Raw genomic sequence first — 8396 nt, forward strand, 5'->3', positions numbered from 1 at the left:
ATGGAATATATTAAACTATTAGGGAGTTTACAAAAGAGGGCAACAAAGATTGTGAAGGGCTTGAGGGAAAGCCATGTGAGGAGTGACAGAGGTCACTCGGTATGTCCAGGAGGCTGAGAGGAAACTTCATTGCAGCATAAAACTTCTGTGTGAGAGGACACAAAGGCAGGTACTGATTTCTTCTCTCTAGTGACAAGTGACAGAACTTGTGGAAATCGCATGAAGATATATCAGGGAGGTTTAGTTTAGATATTAGAGAAAGGTTCTTCACCCAGAGGTTGGTTAAGCATAGAAACAAGCTTGCCAGGGAAGTGCCACAGCACCAGCCTGACAGAGTTCAAGAATATTCTCAGGGACATTGTGTGACTATTGGGGATGTCTTGTGTAAAGACAGGAGCTGGATTCAATGATCTATATGATTCCCTTCCAACTATTCTGTGTTTCTGTGATTTTTTTTCTGATGGCTTAGTGTGATATGAAGGAAGATTTGGCTCACCAGTGAGACAGAACAATGGTCTTCAAGAAACTAATAAGATTCTTAGAAGAACTTGCAGGATTTTTGACAACAGTGTGACTCTTCATGAAGGAGGCTCTGCACCATTTTAAAATCAAAGTCTGAGCTGTTTTTCTGCCTGTGCTCAAAGCCAGCACTATGGTGTTTCTTTTTCTGGGAGATTAATAATCTGAGGCTTCCTCCCTCCTCAGGCCCTTACCCTCAGACCCTGACCACTGCTTGAACTTCATTTCAGGGTGCCTGTGCCTGGCCATACACCTCTCTGATCCTAAATTTAGACCTTGCTTGGTAAACTTGACACCCTGGTTTGACCTCAGACCTTTGTCAACTTTAAACTCATTTGTCTATCTTGACTCTTGTCTGAGTTGGTTTAACCACATTGTAATGTCTTTGTTCATGTGAAATTTTTGGCATGAAGCTCTCTTTCAGGAGCTGTGGGAACTACTGGTGCACCAAAGGATTTGACACTGAGTTGTACAGTAGAGTCTTAGGATAGTTTCAACTAATATTTTTAGGAAGCCTTGGAATATTAAGAATTATTAGTTTAGAGAAGAAATTGTATCTCAGATGAAGATTAGGAATTTCTTATTTTTCTTTTTTTACTGTGCTCATGAAACCTGATTTCTACGTATAATAGTTAAGCCACCAAGCTGGTCTAGGAAAACCAGTTGATGTAATATTTCTGGAATTCATCGGAGCTTTGATACTGTCTCTCAATATCCTTCCGGACAAAATGTCACATGTTATGTGATGGGTGAGCAAGTGGATCACAGGCTGGGCACAAACAGTTGTAGTAAATGTGATAACATCAGGCTGGCTGGTCACTTGTGGTGTTCCACAGGGCTCCATCCTCAGACCAGTTCCCTTCAACATCTTCATTAACAACCTGGATGCAGGACTCAAATAAATACTAAGTTTGTGGATGACACCAAAAACTGTGGAGCTGTTGACTCACTTAAGGGCTGCAAGGCCCTGCAGAGAGACCTCAACAAATCACATACCTGGGCAGTCACCAACCACATGAATTTTAACAAGGGAAAGTGCCAGATTCTGCATCTGGAAGAGAGCAATCCCAGTTGTGTCTATAAATTAGGGAATGAGATGCTGGAAAGCAGCACTGTGGAAAGTAATCTGGGCGTCCTGGTCAATGGCAAGTTGAAAGTGAGCCAGCAGTGCTCTGGCAGCCAGGAGGGCCAGGAGTGTCCTGGGGGGCATCAGGCACAGCACCACCAGCTGGGCAAGGGAGGGGATTGTCCTGCTCTGCTCTGCTCTGATGTGGCCTCACCTTGAGTACTGGGGGCAGTTTTGGGTGCCACAGTATAAGAAAGAGCAACAATACTCCAGCATCAGAGCTGAAGTGACTCTTTAAATATGACTTTTAACAAAGCAGAGTTTTAATCCAAATAAGCTCTCTGATATTTGGTGATGTACAAGTATACCATTCCTTTTTTTTTTTTTTTTAATTTTCTGCTGTGGAGTATTAAAAAAAAACCCCAGTATATTAGAAATCACTGATACTGGATGTAAGATATATAAAGCAGATGATTAATTGAGAGCCCTTTAACAATTATCTTATTATCTTTGATTACTTTATGTCTTAGAAAATATATGCACTTTTGCATTTGTCCCTGTATTCTAAAAATATAATTTCTATATGGCTGGATGCTATGAATGACTGTTAAATCATACTTATGCTCTTCAATATTGACAAAACTCCCTGTCTATAAAGACTGATCATTCTTAAATGTTCATCAATCTAGTTAAAATATGTGTTTTTTCTAAATGACATGAGCACTAGCTTGGAACACATGGTCTAAGAAAAACCTTATAGGTTTTTTTTTTAATCTGTGTTTTACTCTCATTCAAATATCTGGGAAGTAAAGTACTTTTCCTTTTGAGTCTATCCATTGTCTGTGATTGTTATAAATTGCAACTGGAACACTGAATAGTCACAATGAACTTATAAAATGATCAGAAGTGACAGATAAATGAACTGTCAGATTTCATTTGCAAGGTTATTTGCAATATACATCTTGTCTCATTCACCTGAATTCAGCCACTTGTCAAGACAAAAGAATTCTTTGAAAGATTCTCTTGATATAAGGTCCTTCTATAGATGCTTTACATGAATGGGACTATTTTTTTTCATGGCTACATTTCAACATCGTTTTTATTGATGCTTTGACTTAGAGTTTGACTTAGGGTTTACCTGTTGCCCTAAGGGTGGACTCGCTTCCATTGATTCCTATCCTTTAAGCTACAGCCTCTTGCTTCTTGGGGAGATGATACAGAGTCCTCTTTACCTTGGCCTTTTTTCCTGGTTATTCCAGAATAATCTGGAGGTTATTGGTGTCTCAGAGGAGGCAGAAAATGGTTTCACCAGTCAATCTTTTTCTTAGACTCCCTGCTGCTCCTTAACATTTCTATTTCTCCTGTAGCTCTGTCACCAGACTGATCAGATCATCCACTCCATCACAACTCACATAGCTGTTCTCACTCCTGTCATCCATTACTAGTTAAACACTACGTCCCACAGAAACCTGCATATTTGCAGAGAGACCTGCTGCTGGAGGGCTGCATACTTTGGTGTGAGCTCTGTCTGGGTTGCCATCTATTCTGGTCGGTGCAGAGGAGATAATTTTCTGCTGAGCTGATGTCATAGCTAAGCTCCCAAGAGCATAATGATCACCAGGACTCATGGCCACGCATGGCAGGGGTGCAGGGAGATGGAGGCTGGTCCTGCCTGGTGGCATCTCTGAGACAGGACTTAGGGATCCTGTTGTGCTTGGGCCCTGGGCAGAGTGGGAGGGATATGTCAGAGAGGCAATAAATTTCATTAGTTCAGGGACCTGTAACTCCTCTTTGTTTTCAAGTATGCATCTCTTTTGAATACTTTTTGCTGTCTGAACATTGTGTTTGCTAAAAGATATTGCACTTAATAATTATTCACTGTAATGCACCAACCCACTTGACAGATGTAGGGAAAGGTAGCTGGATATACTCTGAGAGGTGTGTGGAAGAAACAAAGCAGGCTCAATAACAAAAAACTTTTGTTTGTAAGCTTTAGAATATCCAGATATAATAATATACTTGGCATGGCTTTGACTAGGCTTTTTAGTCAGGATGACAATATATTTTAAGAAGAAGAATGCAGAAGAAGAGAAGGAGAAAGAAAAAGGGAGAGTAGATAACCACAACCCTAGGAACCAGTGTGGTCTCAGCAGCTTTCAAATCCAGGGTAGTGGAATACATCACACTGCAGACATTTTGCTGACCTTTTATCAATCTCAGGCCCCACAGGCTGGCCTATGATAATTGAAGTGCCAAAATCTCATGCCTGTACTTCACACAATGCCAGAATGTTCTCTTGGCACCATTTTGGGGCTTATGGTCATCCTATGCAGTTGGTTGCCCCCATTAGAGTGCGGGTCTGTGTCACGTTTCACTACACAACAGAGCGTGAGAAGGTACTACATCCCACACCTCACCCATTTCCCACCTGACTGTCTTAGGCCTGTCAGCCATTCCTCTGGTCTCCTACATGTAGACAGCAGGGGTAGTGATTATAAATCACATCAGAATTTTAAACCACATATTTTCTTCTTCACATTCCTTTGGATGTCACTGTTTAAAAAAAAAAAAAAAAAAACAAAAAACCAAACCAGCTATAATGTGCTGAGCAACCTGTTTATATTGGCTGACTTTCAATAATAAAATATCTCAGTCAAGTCCAGTAAAGGGTTGTGTGAGAGTTTTTGTTTCATTATGAAATGAAAAAAAGAGAATAACACTGTTTAACTGAACTCTTACTTGTTCTTAATATTTCATTATTTTGATATCAAACACATGTACATACTTTTCCAAATATTTTTCAGAAAAAATCCACAGTATACTGCACTGTACCTGCTAAAAAAATCTCTTCTTCAGTGTGATTCCATATTTTCTACATCATGAACAAAGGACTAGCAATATTACAGCCAGCCAATGTCCTGAGTTTATGCAGTATAAAGTGCTCAATTGACAATCTGATTAATCACTTAGCTCACTAAAATTTTAAATCATATAATACTTGCTACATACAAAATATTTTTAATAATAAATTACTTTTTAAAGTAATGTGATGTTTCCACTTTACAAGAACAAATAAATATTACTTCACACTCAGAAACTGCACATCAGGAGACGTACTCTTTTTCCCAATCATTCAATTACAACAAAGACATATTTGGCAACATTTTGGTAGGATTTTTGAAGCTGTTTTCATGCTGCATCACAGTAACTGAGGGTGGTCTTTGGATTTTGATTTTTCATTTTCCCTTGACCTTCTTGTCCTAGATTGTGATCTAGGACATTGTTGTGATATGTTTCTGTCCTTTCAAAAAATGGTTTCTAAAACTTTTAAAGTCTATTATGGTTTAATTTTGGCAAGTTGATTGATTTTCTGATATGAAGAAAAGCTTTCCTGATGTATTTAGAATCCTAAAATAAACAAGATATTAATTATTCAGCCCAACAGAAACTTTTCATGACCACAAAAACTCAATGTATTTGACAAGAACTTTTATTTTCAATTGAAAGTGCTAAGCAAATTTTATAAACCAAAGTTGAAACTATCAAGGTATCATCAGAAAAGAACTTCTGAATAGAAGTAAAATTTACATATTTTATATTTTATTTTATTTTTTTTTTTTTCTTCTTTGTGTCCCAGGTGGTAATTGGTGATTCTGACAAGTTGTGATTCTGTATGTTTAACTAAACTCCAAGCTTTCAAGATGTTATTCAATAATGGATTTCTGATAAGAGACAAAGTTCACATTGTTATGATGCTATATGGAGACTTTGACATCTTGCATATCTGTAGATAAATGACATTGAAAATTTTGAGCCATCTTGTTTAAAAGTAGTAAATGTTGTATAGTTAATTGACAGAAGAAAGAAAGTAAGATTTCAGTGAATTACTGACTGAATAAATGCTTTTACTTTTACACTATATATACCAATAGAATATATGTCTACCAAAGGAAGCGTTATACTGACTAGTGGTATAACAGATGTAGATGAGAGTGAAAAGGAGGTACCTATTCAGCTAATTTGTTTTCATATCAGTGATACACAGTCATTTAAATTTGAGCTTTAAAAAAGTAATTTAAGTAATTTTACTTCACAATTCCTAATTTTACCTTATTGTACATTCATTACTATTCTTTCTAAGCTATTCTGAAAAGTTTCAAGTGATGGAATTTCTATCATGTCACCAGGGAATGTGGATCTCATTGTCAATGTTTTTTTGTTAATGTCTTTTTTTTCTCAAATCCTTAAAATTACTACCAGAATATCCCCTGTACATTCTAGAATAATTTATTAAATAATTTATAGTTTCTTTAATTTTGTGAGGTATGAAATGCTTTCTTAGATACTTTGTACTTGGTACTACTTACATAAGAAATCTGTGGTCTAATCTCTCTGGAACTGTTAATTTATCTTTCTTGTAAGTGTTCCACCTTTTATTATACCATCACCTATGAATCATATTATGCAGTGTCTTCTGAATCTTCCAGAACATAAAAAAGCATATTAAATAAGGCTGTGCCTAAGGTAAGTTCTCCTTGTTCCTCATCACCCCATCCTTGCAAAACAAAATCAATAACTTATTATTTTTAATAACAATTCCTTTTATTAAAAATATCTTATCACAAAAATAAAATGTGATATTAATTTCTGAGAACTTTCTTCTAAATTAAACTTCATTGTATGACTGAAATCTGTGCATACTGCATATAAATTCTTGCTTTATTAATTAATAGGCCAGTTTAAAAAAATTCAAAAGCTCTTCAGTCACAGGTGTATTATCTTCTCTAGGAGTCTTGTTTCCTTTAATCTCTCTCTTTTATCTGTTTTGGGTTTTTGGGTTTTTTTGGGAGGTAGTTGTTTTTGTTTGTTTTTGGGGTTTTTTTTTGACTGCCTATAGTGTAGATTTTGGTGTGAATTGGCATAAATGTTCCGTGTGGAGCTATAAAAAAATCCCAGCTGCCTGTCTCAAAGCACTGTGAAGGCCACAGAAGTAGCTTGCTGTAAAATAAGATACCACGGCAGCAACTTAAAATAATCATAGACAAAAGAAATTTATGCCAAGAAGGAACTTATTTCAGACCTGATGGATGTAAAGTCTGGTCTGTACATCCTGGTTAGCATATCTGGACAAAAATTCCCATTGTGGGAAAGGAAAAAACTGGTAATACATATATCACTAGTCAAACAAAGATGACTCAAAGTTATGGGAACTGCACCTGCGACTACCCCATGGATATCTGGAATGGGGGCTGTATAAAGGTGGCAGCCCCAGCAGATGGACTCGGACTCCCAGCACTGAGAAGCTCAGAGTGAAGGAGGACCAAGACGATGCCTCTGGGTCTACTTATGGGAACTATCTTCTGCTTAATCTCTTCTCTCTCTCTCCCCACTCTCTATCTTTCTCCCTCTATCTCTCCCCTCCCTCTCCCTGACTCTTTCATATTTATTTCTATCTCTCTACCTCACATTTACTGTTAAATAAAATTCATATTACCGATTTCAACACCTGACCTCATTTGCACCTTGATTCAGGCAGAGGCATCTCTCAATAATTTGATCATAACAGGAGTCAGCTGAGAAAAAAGGATTCTTCTGCTAGATTATTATTCAGTATCACCTGTCTAATTCTAAATTTGGACCTGTCTTTTATTTTTAAGGAACAAGTCAGAAGAGGTTTGACTCATTTTAAATTGTTATATACTGATATTTACATTGTAAATGGATGTAACAGATAGGCTTTTTTTCTTATTTTAAAATTTATTTATGATTTAGTTTGCAGTTTATACTTGATTACTGATTTGAATTAATCCAAGTAACTTTCTTAATTAGTAATTTTTATTAAAAATCCTGCTAAATTTCAATATAAAAGCTAGGCATAAGATTTCTCTTATAAGTAATCAATTTAATCAAGATGTTTCAAATTATGGTCATTACATTAAACTACTTTTTAACTTGAGCTTCCTCAAACAATCCACAATGTTTTAAAGTCTTCTTTCCTCTGTTTTCATTCTGACTATCCTTGCAGGCATTTAAAGAAAAAAATTGTCATATTTTTAACCATGTTATAAAATAATTCTCAATAACACTGTACCATAATTTAACCTTATATTATAGTATTTCCATTTACGTGAATTATTGTATTTGCTGATCATCATCTTAAAAGGAATATTTTTGGATTATTTATTCTTTTTGCAAAGTGCCTTTATTTTCATCCACCTCCATACTTGCAGATTTTCTTTCCCCATGTCAACTACATTTTTGTAATGCTCGTCAAATTTAAACACTTCCAGCTACATATCGATTTCCCATGGACATTTTGGACTAAATTTCTCAGAGAGAAACATCCTATTCAACAGAAATGCCCATTTAATCAAATTTTTTTCCCTCTCCGTCTTTAACAGGGCTGACCTGCCCTTCATGATTTCCTGCATTTTTTCTTTTAGTTCAAAGAGTAAAAACATTATATATAAAAGTTATAGTTTCTGAGAGCTCAGAAGATTGATTTCTACTCTGATCTTAGTCTCTTTTTCTTCTGTAACCTTTTACAAGTAATTTAAAGTTACATTTGTCAGGGCTTTACAAAAGTAAAGATTTTTTTTTCATTTTTAGAGATTACTTTTTTTTTTCAAAAAACTTTATTTTTAAGGAACTATCATATTTTAAATATAATGTTCACACAGAATCACAGCATCATCAAAATTAGGATTTTTTTTTGTGAATCAAGTGATTAAAACAAGAACCTATTTCTAGTCATTAGACTTGCTTCCCATTTTATAATCTCATTGTTGATGGTATAAGTTAGATAGTATGT

The 8396-nt window shown here is 35.9% G+C and overlaps 1 long non-coding RNA gene across 2 annotated transcripts; it reads right to left on the reverse strand.

Moving 5' to 3' along the window:
• Positions 1 to 1244: 1244 nt before the first annotated feature.
• Positions 1245 to 3135, reverse strand: LOC135289851 (uncharacterized). 2 transcript variants are annotated; one of them, XR_010352592.1, is made up of 4 exons: positions 3075 to 3135; positions 2724 to 2831; positions 1516 to 1570; positions 1245 to 1400 (listed from the first exon to the last, which is right to left on the reverse strand). It is a non-coding gene; the product is annotated as an uncharacterized LOC135289851 (long non-coding RNA). The 2 variants fall into 2 exon arrangements; XR_010352588.1 differs by having other exon boundaries at positions 2724 to 3111.
• Positions 3136 to 8396: the final 5261 nt, after the last annotated feature.

Source organism: Passer domesticus, chromosome 1 (assembly GCF_036417665.1).
Source record: "Passer domesticus isolate bPasDom1 chromosome 1, bPasDom1.hap1, whole genome shotgun sequence".
NCBI lineage: Eukaryota > Metazoa > Chordata > Aves > Passeriformes > Passeridae > Passer > Passer domesticus.